The following is a 17,528-nucleotide window of genomic DNA, read 5'->3' as shown; positions in this document are numbered from 1 at the left end:
TACATTAATCCAGTAAAGGTGGGTACGCATCAGGTTCTAATGAAAACATCATGAAACAGTGAAATCAACTGCCCTGAGCCAGTTTTCTGAAACTATGTTGACTTTCACAAAATCCACTTTTGGCCTCTTCCAAGACTCAAACGTATTTTAAGAGCATAAAAGGCTGATAATGTACCGTAAACCAGTAAAGGTGGGTAATCATCAGGTTCTAATGAAAACATCATGAAACTGAACTGCCCTGAGCCAGTTTTTTGAAGAAAACCTTTGAATGTATTTTGACTGTCACAAAATCCACTTTTTTTCTTTTCTTCCAAGCCTGAAACGTATTTTAAGAGCATAAAAGGCTGAGAATGTACCGTAAACCAGTAACGGTGGGTAATCATCAGGTTCTAATGAAAACATCATGAAACAGTGAAATCAACTGCCCTAAGCCAGTTTTTTTAAACAATGTTTACTTTCACAAAATCCACTTTTGGCCTCTTTCAAGCCTGAAACATATTTTAAGAGCATAAAAGGCTACATTAAACCAGTAAAGGTGCCTGAAACGTATTTTAAGAGCATAAAAGGCTGAGAATGTACCGTAAACCAGTAGAGGTGGGTAATCATCAGGTTCTAATGAAAACATCATGAAACTGAACTGCCCTGAGCCAGTTTTTTGAAGAAAACCTTTGAAAGTATTTTGACTTTCACAAAATCCACTTTTGTTTTCCTTCCAAGCCTGAAACGTATTTTCAGAGCATAAAAGGCTAAGAATGTACCGTAAACCAATAAAGGTGTGTAAGAATCAGTTTCTATCGAAAACATCATGAAACTGTGAAATCAACTGTCTTGAGGAAGTTTTTTGAAGAAAATCTTTGAAACTATGCTTACTTTCACAAAATCAACTTTTGGCCTCCTCTCTGCCTGAAACGTCTTTTAAGAGCATAAAAAGTGAAAATGCATCTCTAGGCAGGAAAGTGCTGAAAGCTGCAGATATTCATGAACATGACATCAGACTGTGAAATCAACTGTCTTGAGGAATTTTTTTGAAGAAAATCTTTGAAACTATGTTTACTTTCATAAAATCCACTTTTGGCCTCTTCCAAGCCTCAAACGTATTTTAAGAGCAGAAAAGGCTGAGAATGTACCGTAAACCAGTAAAGGTGGGTAAGCAGGTTGTAATGAAAACATCATGAAACAGTGAAATCAACTGCCCTGAGCCAGTTTTCTGAAACTATGTTTACTTTCACAAAATACACTTTTGGCCTCTTTCAAGTCTGAAACGTATTTTAAGAACATAAAAGGCTACATTAATCCAGTAAAGGTGGGTACGCATCAGGTTCTAATGAAAACATCATGAAACAGTGAAATCAACTGCCCTGAGCCAGTTTTCTGAAACTATGTTGACTTTCACAAAATCCACTTTTGGCCTCTTCCAAGACTCAAACGTATTTTAAGAGCATAAAAGGCTGATAATGTACCGTAAACCAGTAAAGGTGGGTAATCATCAGGTTCTAATGAAAACATCATGAAACTGAACTGCCCTGAGCCAGTTTTTTGAAGAAAACCTTTGAATGTATTTTGACTGTCACAAAATCCACTTTTTTTCTTTTCTTCCAAGCCTGAAACGAATTTTAAGAGCATAAAAGGCTGAGAATGTACCGTAAACCAGTAACGGTGGGTAATCATCAGGTTCTAATGAAAACATCATGAAACTGAACTGCCCTGAGCCAGTTTTTTGAAGAAAACCTTTGAAAGTATTTTGATTGTCACTAAATCCACTTTTTTTTTTCTTCCAAGCCTGAAACATATTTTAAGAGCATAAAAGGCTAAGAATGTACCGTGAACCAATAAAGGTGTGTAAGAATCAGTTTCTATCGAAAACATCATGAAACAGTGAAATCAACTGCCCTGAGCCAGTTTTCTGAAACTATGTTGACTTTCACAAAATCCACTTTTGGCCTCTTCCAAGACTCAAACGTATTTTAAGAGCATAAAAGGCTGATAATGTACCGTAAACCAGTAAAGGTGGGTAATCATCAGGTTCTAATGAAAACATCATGAAACTGAACTGCCCTGAGCCAGTTTTTTGAAGAAAACCTTTGAATGTATTTTGACTGTCACAAAATCCACTTTTTTTCTTTTCTTCCAAGCCTGAAACGAATTTTAAGAGCATAAAAGGCTGAGAATGTACCGTAAACCAGTAACGGTGGGTAATCATCAGGTTCTAATGAAAACATCATGAAACTGAACTGCCCTGAGCCAGTTTTTTGAAGAAAACCTTTGAAAGTATTTTGATTGTCACTAAATCCACTTTTTTTTTTCTTCCAAGCCTGAAACATATTTTAAGAGCATAAAAGGCTAAGAATGTACCGTGAACCAATAAAGGTGTGTAAGAATCAGTTTCTATCGAAAACATCATGAAACAGTGAAATCAACTGCCCTAAGCCAGTTTTTTTAAACAATGTTTACTTTCACAAAATCCACTTTTGGCCTCTTTCAAGCCTGAAACATATTTTAAGAGCATAAAAGGCTACATTAAACCAGTAAAGGTGCCTGAAACGTATTTTAAGAGCATAAAAGGCTGAGAATGTACCGTAAACCAGTAGAGGTGGGTAATCATCAGGTTCTAATGAAAACATCATGAAACTGAACTGCCGTGAGCCAGTTTTTTGAAGAAAACCTTTGAAAGTATTTTGACTTTCACAAAATCCACTTTTGTTTTCCTTCCAAGCCTGAAACGTATTTTCAGAGCATAAAAGGCTAAGAATGTACCGTAAACCAATAAAGGTGTGTAAGAATCAGTTTCTATCGAAAACATCATGAAACAGTGAAATCAACTGCCCTGAGCCAGTTTTCTGAAACTATGTTGACTTTCACAAAATCCACTTTTGGCCTCTTCCAAGCCTGAAACGTATTTTAAGAGCATAAAAGGCTGAGAATGTACCGTAAACCAGTGGAGGTGGGTAATCATCAGGTTCTAATGAAAACATCATGAAACTGAACTGCCCTGAGCTAGTTTTTTGAAGAAAACCTTTGAATGTATTTTGACTGTCACTAAATCCACTTTTGTTTTTTCTTCCAAGCCTGAAACGTATTTTAAGAGCATAAAAGGCTAAGAATGTACCGTGAACCAATAAAGGTGTGTAAGAATCAGTTTCTATCGAAAACATCATGAAACAGTGAAATCAACTGCCCTAAGCCAGTTTTTTGAAACAATGTTTACTTTCACAAAATCCACTTTTGGCCTCTTTCAAGCCTGAAACGTATTTTAAGAACATAAAAGGCTACATTAAACCAGTAAAGGTGGGTAAGCAGGTTGTAATGAAAGCATCATGAAACAGTGAAATCAACTGCCCTGAGCCAGTTTTCTGAAACTATGTTTACTTTCACAAAATACACTTTTGGCCTCTTTCAAGTCTGAAACGTATTTTAAGAACATAAAAGGCTACATTAATCCAGTAAAGGTGGGTACGCATCAGGTTCTAATGAAAACATCATGAAACAGTGAAATCAACTGCCCTGAGCCAATTTTCTGAAACTATGTTGACTTTCACAAAATCCACTTTTGGCCTCTTCCAAGACTCAAACGTATTTTAAGAGCATAAAAGGCTGATAATGTACCGTAAACCAGTAAAGGTGGGTTATCATCAGGTTCTAATGAAAACATCATGAAACTGAACTGCCCTGAGCCAGTTTTTTGAAGAAAACCTTTGAATGTATTTTGACTGTCACAAAATCCACTTTTTTTCTTTTCTTCCAAGCCTGAAACGTATTTTAAGAGCATAAAAGGCTGAGAATGTACCGTAAACCAGTAACGGTGGGTAATCATCAGGTTCTAATGAAAACATCATGAAACTGAACTGCCCTGAGCCAGTTTTCTGAAACTATGTTGACTTTCACAAAATCCACTTTTGGCCTCTTCCAAGACTCAAACGTATTTTAAGAGCATAAAAGGCTGATAATGTACCGTAAACCAGTAAAGGTGGGTAATCATCAGGTTCTAATGAAAACATCATGAAACTGAACTGCCCTGAGCCAGTTTTTTGAAGAAAACCTTTGAATGTATTTTGACTGTCACAAAATCCACTTTTTTTCTTTTCTTCCAAGCCTGAAACGTATTTTAAGAGCATAAAAGGCTGAGAATGTACCGTAAACAAGTAACGGTGGGTAATCATCAGGTTCTAATGAAAACATCATGAAACTGAACTGCCCTGAGCCAGTTTTTTGAAGAAAACCTTTGAAAGTATTTTGATTGTCACTAAATCCACTTTTTTTTTTCTTCCAAGCCTGAAACATATTTTAAGAGCATAAAAGGCTAAGAATGTACCGTGAACCAATAAAGGTGTGTAAGAATCAGTTTCTATCGAAAACATCATGAAACAGTGAAATCAACTGCCCTAAGCCAGTTTTTTTAAACAATGTTTACTTTCACAAAATCCACTTTTGGCCTCTTTCAAGCCTGAAACATATTTTAAGAGCATAAAAGGCTACATTAAACCAGTAAAGGTGCCTGAAACGTATTTTAAGAGCATAAAAGGCTGAGAATGTACCGTAAACCAGTAGAGGTGGGTAATCATCAGGTTCTAATGAAAACATCATGAAACTGAACTGCCCTGAGCCAGTTTTTTGAAGAAAACCTTTGAAAGTATTTTGACTTTCACAAAATCCACTTTTGTTTTCCTTCCAAGCCTGAAACGTATTTTCAGAGCATAAAAGGCTAAGAATGTACCGTAAACCAATAAAGGTGTGTAAGAATCAGTTTCTATCGAAAACATCATGAAACAGTGAAATCAACTGCCCTGAGCCAGTTTTCTGAAACTATGTTGACTTTCACAAAATCCACTTTTGGCCTCTTCCAAGACTCAAACGTATTTTAAGAGCATAAAAGGCTGATAATGTACCGTAAACCAGTAAAGGTGGGTAATCATCAGGTTCTAATGAAAACATCATGAAACTGAACTGCCCTGAGCCAGTTTTTTGAAGAAAACCTTTGAATGTATTTTGACTGTCACAAAATCCACTTTTTTTCTTTTCTTCCAAGCCTGAAACGTATTTTAAGAGCATAAAAGGCTGAGAATGTACCGTAAACCAGTAACGGTGGGTAATCATCAGGTTCTAATGAAAACATCATGAAACTGAACTGCCCTGAGCCAGTTTTCTGAAACTATGTTGACTTTCACAAAATCCACTTTTGGCCTCTTCCAAGACTCAAACGTATTTTAAGAGCATAAAAGGCTGATAATGTACCGTAAACCAGTAAAGGTGGGTAATCATCAGGTTCTAATGAAAACATCATGAAACTGAACTGCCCTGAGCCAGTTTTTTGAAGAAAACCTTTGAATGTATTTTGACTGTCACAAAATCCACTTTTTTTCTTTTCTTCCAAGCCTGAAACGTATTTTAAGAGCATAAAAGGCTGAGAATGTACCGTAAACAAGTAACGGTGGGTAATCATCAGGTTCTAATGAAAACATCATGAAACTGAACTGCCCTGAGCCAGTTTTTTGAAGAAAACCTTTGAAAGTATTTTGATTGTCACTAAATCCACTTTTTTTTTTCTTCCAAGCCTGAAACATATTTTAAGAGCATAAAAGGCTAAGAATGTACCGTGAACCAATAAAGGTGTGTAAGAATCAGTTTCTATCGAAAACATCATGAAACAGTGAAATCAACTGCCCTAAGCCAGTTTTTTTAAACAATGTTTACTTTCACAAAATCCACTTTTGGCCTCTTTCAAGCCTGAAACATATTTTAAGAGCATAAAAGGCTACATTAAACCAGTAAAGGTGCCTGAAACGTATTTTAAGAGCATAAAAGGCTGAGAATGTACCGTAAACCAGTAGAGGTGGGTAATCATCAGGTTCTAATGAAAACATCATGAAACTGAACTGCCCTGAGCCAGTTTTTTGAAGAAAACCTTTGAAAGTATTTTGACTTTCACAAAATCCACTTTTGTTTTCCTTCCAAGCCTGAAACGTATTTTCAGAGCATAAAAGGCTAAGAATGTACCGTAAACCAATAAAGGTGTGTAAGAATCAGTTTCTATCGAAAACATCATGAAACAGTGAAATCAACTGCCCTGAGCCAGTTTTCTGAAACTATGTTGACTTTCACAAAATCCACTTTTGGCCTCTTCCAAGCCTGAAACGTATTTTAAGAGCATAAAAGGCTGAGAATGTACCGTAAACCAGTGGAGGTGGGTAATCATCAGGTTCTAATGAAAACATCATGAAACTGAACTGCCCTGAGCTAGTTTTTTGAAGAAAACCTTTGAATGTATTTTGACTGTCACTAAATCCACTTTTGTTTTTTCTTCCAAGCCTGAAACGTATTTTAAGAGCATAAAAGGCTAAGAATGTACCGTGAACCAATAAAGGTGTGTAAGAATCAGTTTCTATCGAAAACATCATGAAACAGTGAAATCAACTGCCCTAAGCCAGTTTTTTGAAACAATGTTTACTTTCACAAAATCCACTTTTGGCCTCTTTCAAGCCTGAAACGTATTTTAAGAACATAAAAGGCTACATTAAACCAGTAAAGGTGGGTAAGCAGGTTGTAATGAAAGCATCATGAAACAGTGAAATCAACTGCCCTGAGCCAGTGTTTTGAAGAACATCCTTGAAACTATGTTTACTTTCACAAAATCCACTTTTGGCCTTTTCCAAGCCTGAAACGTATTTTAAGAGCAGAAAAGGCTGAGAATGTACCGTAAACCAGTAAAGGTGGGTAAGCAGGTTGTAATGAAAACATCATGAAACAGTGAAATCAACTGCCCTGAGCCAGTTTTTTGAAGAAAATCTTTGAAACGATGTTTACTTTCACAAAATCCACTTTTGGCCTCTTCCAAGCCTCAAACGTATTTTAAGAGCAGAAAAGGCTGAGAATGTACCGTAAACCAGTAAAGGTGGGTAATCATCAGGTTCTAATGAAAACATCATGAAACTGAACTGCCCTGAGCTAGTTTTTTGAAGAAAACCTTTGAATGTATTTTGACTGTCACAAAATCCACTTTTTTTTTTCTTCCAAGCCTGAAATGTATTTTAAGAGCATAAAAGGCTAAGAATGTACCGTGAACCAATAAAGGTGTGTAAGAATCAGTTTCTATCGAAAACATCATGAAACAGTGAAATCAACTGCCCTGAGCCAGTTTTCTGAAACTATGTTGACTTTCACAAAATCCACTTTTGGCCTCTTCCAAGCCTGAAACGTATTTTAAGAGCATAAAAGGCTGAGAATGTACCGTAAACCAGTGGAGGTGGGTAATCATCAGGTTCTAATGAAAACATCATGAAACTGAACTGCCCTGAGCTAGTTTTTTGAAGAAAACCTTTGAATGTATTTTGACTGTCACTAAATCCACTTTTGTTTTTTCTTCCAAGCCTGAAACGTATTTTAAGAGCATAAAAGGCTAAGAATGTACCGTGAACCAATAAAGGTGTGTAAGAATCAGTTTCTATCGAAAACATCATGAAACAGTGAAATCAACTGCCCTAAGCCAGTTTTTTGAAACAATGTTTACTTTCACAAAATCCACTTTTGGCCTCTTTCAAGCCTGAAACGTATTTTAAGAACATAAAAGGCTACATTAAACCAGTAAAGGTGGGTAAGCAGGTTGTAATGAAAGCATCATGAAACAGTGAAATCAACTGCCCTGAGCCAGTGTTTTGAAGAACATCCTTGAAACTATGTTTACTTTCACAAAATCCACTTTTGGCCTTTTCCAAGCCTGAAACGTATTTTAAGAGCAGAAAAGGCTGAGAATGTACCGTAAACCAGTAAAGGTGGGTAAGCAGGTTGTAATGAAAACATCATGAAACAGTGAAATCAACTGCCCTGAGCCAGTTTTTTGAAGAAAATCTTTGAAACGATGTTTACTTTCACAAAATCCACTTTTGGCCTCTTCCAAGCCTCAAACGTATTTTAAGAGAAGAAAAGGCTGAGAATGTACCGTAAACCAGTAAAGGTGGGTAATCATCAGGTTCTAATGAAAACATCATGAAACTGAACTGCCCTGAGCTAGTTTTTTGAAGAAAACCTTTGAATGTATTTTGACTGTCACAAAATCCACTTTTTTTTTTCTTCCAAGCCTGAAATGTATTTTAAGAGCATAAAAGGCTAAGAATGTACCGTGAACCAATAAAGGTGTGTAAGAATCAGTTTCTATCGAAAACATCATGAAACAGTGAAATCAACTGCCCTAAGCCAGTTTTTTGAAACAATGTTTACTTTCACAAAATCCACTTTTGGCCTCTTCCAAGCCTGAAACGTATTTTAAGAGCATAAAAGGCTGAGAATGTACCGTAAACCAGTGGAGGTGGGTAATCATCAGGTTCTAATGAAAACATCATGAAACTGAACTGCCCTGAGCTAGTTTTTTGAAGAAAACCTTTGAATGTATTTTGACTGTCACTAAATCCACTTTTGTTTTTTCTTCCAAGCCTGAAACGTATTTTAAGAGCATAAAAGGCTAAGAATGTACCGTGAACCAATAAAGGTGTGTAAGAATCAGTTTCTATCGAAAACATCATGAAACAGTGAAATCAACTGCCCTAAGCCAGTTTTTTGAAACAATGTTTACTTTCACAAAATCCACTTTTGGCCTCTTTCAAGCCTGAAACGTATTTTAAGAACATAAAAGGCTACATTAAACCAGTAAAGGTGGGTAAGCAGGTTGTAATGAAAGCATCATGAAACAGTGAAATCAACTGCCCTGAGCCAGTGTTTTGAAGAACATCCTTGAAACTATGTTTACTTTCACAAAATCCACTTTTGGCCTTTTCCAAGCCTGAAACGTATTTTAAGAGCAGAAAAGGCTGAGAATGTACCGTAAACCAGTAAAGGTGGGTAAGCAGGTTGTAATGAAAACATCATGAAACAGTGAAATCAACTGCCCTGAGCCAGTTTTTTGAAGAAAATCTTTGAAACGATGTTTACTTTCACAAAATCCACTTTTGGCCTCTTCCAAGCCTCAAACGTATTTTAAGAGCAGAAAAGGCTGAGAATGTACCGTAAACCAGTAAAGGTGGGTAATCATCAGGTTCTAATGAAAACATCATGAAACTGAACTGCCCTGAGCTAGTTTTTTGAAGAAAACCTTTGAATGTATTTTGACTGTCACAAAATCCACTTTTTTTTTTCTTCCAAGCCTGAAATGTATTTTAAGAGCATAAAAGGCTAAGAATGTACCGTGAACCAATAAAGGTGTGTAAGAATCAGTTTCTATCGAAAACATCATGAAACAGTGAAATCAACTGCCCTAAGCCAGTTTTTTGAAAGAATGTTTACTTTCACAAAATCCACTTTTGGCCTCTTCCAAGCCTGAAACGTATTTTAAGAGCATAAAAGGCTGAGAATGTACCGTAAACCAGTGGAGGTGGGTAATCATCAGGTTCTAATGAAAACATCATGAAACTGAACTGCCCTGAGCTAGTTTTTTGAAGAAAACCTTTGAATGTATTTTGACTGTCACTAAATCCACTTTTGTTTTTTCTTCCAAGCCTGAAACGTATTTTAAGAGCATAAAAGGCTAAGAATGTACCGTGAACCAATAAAGGTGTGTAAGAATCAGTTTCTATCGAAAACATCATGAAACAGTGAAATCAACTGCCCTAAGCCAGTTTTTTGAAACAATGTTTACTTTCACAAAATCCACTTTTGGCCTCTTTCAAGCCTGAAACGTATTTTAAGAACATAAAAGGCTACATTAAACCAGTAAAGGTGGGTAAGCAGGTTGTAATGAAAGCATCATGAAACAGTGAAATCAACTGCCCTGAGCCAGTGTTTTGAAGAACATCCTTGAAACTATGTTTACTTTCACAAAATCCACTTTTGGCCTTTTCCAAGCCTGAAACGTATTTTAAGAGCAGAAAAGGCTGAGAATGTACCGTAAACCAGTAAAGGTGGGTAATCATCAGGTTCTAATGAAAACATCATGAAACTGAACTGCCCTGAGCTAGTTTTTTGAAGAAAACCTTTGAATGTATTTTGACTGTCACAAAATCCACTTTTTTTTTTCTTCCAAGCCTGAAATGTATTTTAAGAGCATAAAAGGCTAAGAATGTACCGTGAACCAATAAAGGTGTGTAAGAATCAGTTTCTATCGAAAACATCATGAAACAGTGAAATCAACTGCCCTAAGCCAGTTTTTTGAAACAATGTTTACTTTCACAAAATCCACTTTTGGCCTCTTTCAAGCCTGAAACGTATTTTAAGAACATAAAAGGCTACATTAAACCAGTAAAGGTGGGTAAGCAGGTTGTAATGAAAGCATCATGAAAGAGTGAAATCAACTGCCCTGAGCCAGTGTTTTGAAGAACATCCTTGAAACTATGTTTACTTTCACAAAATCCACTTTTGGCCTTTTCCAAGCCTCAAACGTATTTTAAGAGCAGAAAAGGCTGAGAATGTACCGTAAACCAGTAAAGGTGGGTAAGCAGGTTGTAATGAAACAGTGAAATCAACTGCCCTGAGCCAGTTTTCTGAAACTATGTTTACTTTCACAAAATCCACTTTTGGCCTCTTCCAAGCCTGAAATGTATTTTAAGAGCATAAAAGGCTGAGAATGTACCTTAAACCAGTAAAGGTGGGTAAGCAGGTTGTAATGAAAACATCATGAAACAGTGAAATCAACTGCCCTAAGCCAGTTTTTTGAAACTATGTTGACTTTCAGAAAATGCTCTTTTGGCCTCTTCCAAGCCAGAAACGTATTTTAAGAGCATAAAAGGCTACATTAAACCAGTAATGTTTAACCTGATGTACGCATCAGGTTCTAATGAAAACATCATGAAACAATGAAATCAACTGCCCTGAGCCAGTGTTTTGAAGAACATCCTTGAAACTATGTTTACTTTCACAAAATCCACTTTTGGCCTTTTCCAAGCCTGAAACGTATTTTAAGAGCATAAAAGGCTGAGAATGTACCATAAACCAGTAAAGGTGGGTAAGCAGGTTGTAATGAAAACATCATGAAATAGTGAAATCAACTGCCCTGAGCCAGTTTTCTGAAACTATGTTGACTTTCACAAAATCCACTTTTGGCCTCTTTCAAGCCTGAAACGTATTTTAAGAGCAGAAAAGGCTGAGAATGTACCGTAAACCAGTAAAGGTGGGTAAGAATCAGTTTCTATTGAAAATATCATGAAACAGTGAAATCAACTGCCCTAAGCCAGTTTTTTGAAACTATGTTGACTTTCAGAAAATGCACTTTTGGCCTCTTCCAAGCCTGAAACGTATTTTAAGAGCATAAAAGGCTGAGAATGTACCGTAAACCAGTAAAGGTGGGTAATCATCAGGTTCTAATGAAAACATCATGAAACTGAACTGCCCTGAGCCAGTTTTTTGAAGAACATCCTTGAAACAATGTTTACTTTCACAAAATCCACTTTTGGCCTCTTCCAAGCCTGAAACGTATTTTAAGAGCAGAAAAGGCTGAGAATGTACCGTAAACCAGTAAAGGTGGGTAAGCAGGTTGTAATGAAACAATGAAATCAACTGCCCTGAGCCAGTTTTCTGAAACTATGTTTACTTTCACAAAATCCACTTTTGGCCTCTTCCAAGCCTGAAATGTATTTTAAGAGCATAAAAGGCTGAGAATGTACCTTAAACCAGTAAAGGTGGGTAAGCAGGTTGTAATGAAAACATCATGAAACAGTGAAATCAACTGCCCTAAGCCAGTTTTTTGAAGAACATCCTTGAAACTATGTTTACTTTCACAAAATCCACTTTTGGCCTTTTCCAAGCCTGAAACGTATTTTAAGAGCAGAAAAGGCTACATTAAACCAGTAAAGGTAGGTACGCATCAGGTTCTAATGAAAACATCATGAAACAATGAAATCAACTGCCCTGAGCCAGTGTTTTGAAGAACATCCTTGAAACTATGTTTACTTTCACAAAATCCACTTTTGGCCTTTTCCAAGCCTGAAACGTATTTTAAGAGCAGAAAAGGCTGAGAATGTACCGTAAACCAGTAAAGGTGGGTGAGCAGGTTGTAATGAAAACATCATGAAACAGTGAAATCAACTGCCCTAAGCCAGTTTTTTGAAACTATGTTGACTTTCAGAAAATGCACTTTTGGCCTCTTCCAAGCCTGAAACGTATTTTAAGAGCATAAAAGGCTGAGAATGTACCGTAAACCAGTAAAGGTGGGTAATCATCAGGTTCTAATGAAAACATCATGAAACTGAACTGCCCTGAGCCAGTTTTTTGAAGAACATCCTTGAAACAATGTTTACTTTCACAAAATCCACTTTTGGCCTCTTCCAAGCCTGAAACGTATTTTAAGAGCAGAAAAGGCTGAGAATGTACCGTAAACCAGTAAAGGTGGGTAAGCAGGTTGTAATGAAACAGTGAAATCAACTGCCCTGAGCCAGTTTTCTGAAACTATGTTTACTTTCACAAAATCCACTTTTGGCCTCTTCCAAGCCTGAAATGTATTTTAAGAGCATAAAAGGCTGAGAATGTACCTTAAACCAGTAAAGGTGGGTAAGCAGGTTGTAATGAAAACATCATGAAACAGTGAAATCAACTGCCCTAAGCCAGTTTTTTGAAACTATGTTGACTTTCAGAAAATGCTCTTTTGGCCTCTTCCAAGCCAGAAACGTATTTTAAGAGCATAAAAGGCTACATTAAACCAGTAATGTTTAACCTGATGTACGCATCAGGTTCTAATGAAAACATCATGAAACAATGAAATCAACTGCCCTGAGCCAGTGTTTTGAAGAACATCCTTGAAACTATGTTTACTTTCACAAAATCCACTTTTGGCCTTTTCCAAGCCTGAAACGTATTTTAAGAGCATAAAAGGCTGAGAATGTACCATAAACCAGTAAAGGTGGGTAAGCAGGTTGTAATGAAAACATCATGAAATAGTGAAATCAACTGCCCTGAGCCAGTTTTCTGAAACTATGTTGACTTTCACAAAATCCACTTTTGGCCTCTTTCAAGCCTGAAACGTATTTTAAGAGCAGAAAAGGCTGAGAATGTACCGTAAACCAGTAAAGGTGGGTAAGAATCAGTTTCTATTGAAAATATCATGAAACAGTGAAATCAACTGCCCTAAGCCAGTTTTTTGAAACTATGTTGACTTTCAGAAAATGCACTTTTGGCCTCTTCCAAGCCTGAAACGTATTTTAAGAGCATAAAAGGCTGAGAATGTACCGTAAACCAGTAAAGGTGGGTAATCATCAGGTTCTAATGAAAACATCATGAAACTGAACTGCCCTGAGCCAGTTTTTTGAAGAACATCCTTGAAACAATGTTTACTTTCACAAAATCCACTTTTGGCCTCTTCCAAGCCTGAAACGTATTTTAAGAGCAGAAAAGGCTGAGAATGTACCGTAAACCAGTAAAGGTGGGTAAGCAGGTTGTAATGAAACAATGAAATCAACTGCCCTGAGCCAGTTTTCTGAAACTATGTTTACTTTCACAAAATCCACTTTTGGCCTCTTCCAAGCCTGAAATGTATTTTAAGAGCATAAAAGGCTGAGAATGTACCTTAAACCAGTAAAGGTGGGTAAGCAGGTTGTAATGAAAACATCATGAAACAGTGAAATCAACTGCCCTAAGCCAGTTTTTTGAAGAACATCCTTGAAACTATGTTTACTTTCACAAAATCCACTTTTGGCCTTTTCCAAGCCTGAAACGTATTTTAAGAGCAGAAAAGGCTACATTAAACCAGTAAAGGTAGGTACGCATCAGGTTCTAATGAAAACATCATGAAACAATGAAATCAACTGCCCTGAGCCAGTGTTTTGAAGAACATCCTTGAAACTATGTTTACTTTCACAAAATCCACTTTTGGCCTTTTCCAAGCCTGAAACGTATTTTAAGAGCAGAAAAGGCTGAGAATGTACCGTAAACCAGTAAAGGTGGGTGAGCAGGTTGTAATGAAAACATCATGAAACAGTGAAATCAACTGCCTTAAGCCAGTTTTTTGAAACTATGTTGACTTTCAGAAAATGCACTTTTGGCCTCTTCCAAGCCTGAAACGTATTTTAAGAGCATAAAAGGCTGAGAATGTACCGTAAACCAGTAAAGGTGGGTAATCATCAGGTTCTAATGAAAACATCATGAAACTGAACTGCCCTGAGCCAGTTTTTTGAAGAACATCCTTGAAACAATGTTTACTTTCACAAAATCCACTTTTGGCCTCTTCCAAGCCTGAAACGTATTTTAAGAGCAGAAAAGGCTGAGAATGTACCGTAAACCAGTAAAGGTGGGTAAGCAGGTTGTAATGAAACAGTGAAATCAACTGCCCTGAGCCAGTTTTCTGAAACTATGTTTACTTTCACAAAATCCACTTTTGGCCTCTTCCAAGCCTGAAATGTATTTTAAGAGCATAAAAGGCTGAGAATGTACCTTAAACCAGTAAAGGTGGGTAAGCAGGTTGTAATGAAAACATCATGAAACAGTGAAATCAACTGCCCTAAGCCAGTTTTTTGAAACTATGTTGACTTTCAGAAAATGCTCTTTTGGCCTCTTCCAAGCCAGAAACGTATTTTAAGAGCATAAAAGGCTACATTAAACCAGTAATGTTTAACCTGATGTACGCATCAGGTTCTAATGAAAACATCATGAAACAATGAAATCAACTGCCCTGAGCCAGTGTTTTGAAGAACATCCTTGAAACTATGTTTACTTTCACAAAATCCACTTTTGGCCTTTTCCAAGCCTAAAACGTATTTTAAGAGCAGAAAAGGCTGAGAATGTACCGTAAACCAGTAAAGGTGGGTAAGCAGGTTGTAATGAAACAGTGAAATCAACTGCCCTGAGCCAGTTTTCTGAAACTATGTTGACTTTCACAAAATCCACTTTTGGCCTCTTTCAAGCCTGAAACGTATTTTAAGAGCAGAAAAGGCTGAGAATGTACCGTAAACCAGTAAAGGTGTGTAAGAATCAGTTTCTATCGAAAACATCATGAAACAGTGAAATCAACTGCCCGAAGCCAGTTTTTTCAGAAAATGCACTTTTGGCCTCTTCCAAGCCTGAAACGTATTTTAAGAGCATAAAAGGCTGAGAATGTATCGTAAACCAGTAAAGGTGGGTAAGCAGGTTGTAATGAAAACATCATGAAACAGTGAAATCAACTGCCCTGAGCCAGTTTTCTGAAACTATGTTGACTTTCACAAAATCCACTTTTGGCCTCTTCCAAGTCTGAAACGTATTTTAAGAGCATAAAAGGCTGAGAATGTACCGTAAACCAGTAAAGGTGGGTGAGCAGGTTGTAATGAAAACATCATGAAACAGTGAAATCAACTGCCCTAAGCCAGTTTTTTGAAACTATGTTTACTTTCACAAAATCCACTTTTGGCCTCTTTCAAGCCTGAAACGTATTTTAACAACATAAAAGGCTACATTAAACCAGTAAAGGTGGGTACGCATCAGGTTCTAATGAAAACATCATGAAACAATGAAATCAACTGCCCTGAGCCAGTGTTTTGAAGAACATCCTTGAAACTATGTTTACTTTCACAAAATCCACTTTTGGCCTTTTCCAAGCCTAAAACGTATTTTAAGAGCAGAAAAGGCTGAGAATGTACCGTAAACCAGTAAAGGTGGGTGAGCAGGTTGTAATGAAAACATCATGAAACAGTGAAATCAACTGCCCTGAGCCAGTTTTTTGAAACTATGTTGACTTTCAGAAAATGTACTTTTGGCCTCTTCCAAGCCTGAAAAGTATTTTAAGAGCATAAAAGGCTGAGAATGTACCGTAAACCAGTAAAGGTGGGTAAGCAGGTTGTAATGAAAACATCATGAAACAGTGAAATCAACTGCCCTGAGCCAGTTTTCTGAAACTATGTTGACTTTCAGAAAATGCACTTTTGGCCTCTTCCAAGCCTGAAACGTATTTTAAGAGCATAAAAGGCTGAGAATGTACCGTAAACCAGTAAAGGTGGGTAATCATCAGGTTCTAATGAAAACATCATGAAACTGAACTGCCCTGAGCCAGTTTTTTGAAGAAAACCTTTGAAAGTATTTTGATTGTCAATAAATCCACTTTTTTTTTTCTTCCACGCCTGAAACATATTTTAAGAGCATAAAAGGCTAAGAATGTACCGTGAACCAATAAAGGTGTGTAAGAATCAGTTTCTATCGAAAACATCATGAAACAGTGAAATCAACTGCCCTGAGCCAGTTTTCTGAAACTATGTTGACTTTCACAAAATCCACTTTTGGCCTCTTCCAAGTCTGAAACGTATTTTAAGAGCATAAAAGGCTACATTAAACCAGTAAAGGTGGGTACGCATCAGGTTCTAATGAAAACATCATGAAACAATGAAATCAACTGCCCTGAGCCAGTGTTTTGAAGAACATCCTTGAAACTATGTTTACTTTCACAAAATCCACTTTTGGCCTTTTCCAAGCCTGAAACGTATTTTAAGAGCATAAAAGGCTGAGAATGTACCGTAAACCAGTAAAGGTGGGTAAGCAGGTTGTAATGAAAACATCATGAAACAGTGAAATCCACTGCCCTAAGCCAGTTTTTTGAAACTATGTTTACTTTCACAAAATCCACTTTTGGCCTCTTCCAAGCCTGAAACGTCTTTTAAGAGCATAAAAGGCCGAGATTGTACCTTGAACCAGTAAAGATGTGTAAGCATCAGCTTCTAATGAAAACATCATGAAACTGTGAAATCAACTGTCCTGAGCCAGTTTTTTGAAGAAAACCTTTGAAACTATGTTTACTTTCACAAAATCCACTTTTTTGAAGAAAATCTTTGAAACTGTTTGCTTTCACACAATCCACTTTTGGCCTCCTCTCTGCCTGAAACGTCTTTTAAGAGCATAAAAAGTGAAAATGCATCTCTAGCCCTTGTGTTGTCCTGGGGTCATTAATGACCCCAGAAGAAATCTTTTGCTGTCAAAATATGTTTTTTATTCATCAAATGGTCTGAAAATAATGGGGGGCGTTCGATACTATGCTCTTCATGATTAAAATAAATTTGAGGTAATTTGATTGAATTAACGGTGATTTATTGAATTGAATAACTTCTGTTGTCCTCTGGGGTCAAAAAGACCCCGCAGCACAAAGTGGCTCAATGAGGCAAGTTGTCACACCATACTGCTTTCCAAAACATCTTTGATCTTGGATGTTTGATGTGTGGGGTCAAGCAATGGTTATGACAATAAAAAAATAGGTCTTTTCTCACAGGTGTTGGGGCATTTCACATTTTAGAGAGAGACAGGCAGCACAATGAGGAGGCAGAAGCGCTATACTGCACAGGAGGCTTGTGAGGTAATTTTGAACTATGATGTGGAAAAGAATAACCAGGAGGACAATGCTGAACATAATGAGGAGGAAGAATCAACTGATGAGGACGATTCAGGGTCAGAAGAGACGGAAAATAATGATGAGGCGATGGATCCAACCTACAGACCACATGCTACTACTTCCTCTGAAGAAGCCCCCACATCGCCCGCTGAAATGGAAGAAGGGCATGAAGTGAAGGAAAATGATGACCATGATGAGGTAGAATCTGAAGCTGAAATGGAAGAAGTGTCAGAAGTGGAGAACTGCACTTATTATGATGAAGAGGAAGAATCAACTG

The sequence above is a fragment of the Anarhichas minor genome, unplaced genomic scaffold (assembly GCF_050575085.1).
Source record: "Anarhichas minor isolate MPS153535 unplaced genomic scaffold, ASM5057508v1 ptg000037l, whole genome shotgun sequence".
NCBI lineage: Eukaryota > Metazoa > Chordata > Actinopteri > Perciformes > Anarhichadidae > Anarhichas > Anarhichas minor.
Note: the sequence above shows the minus strand (reverse complement) of the source record.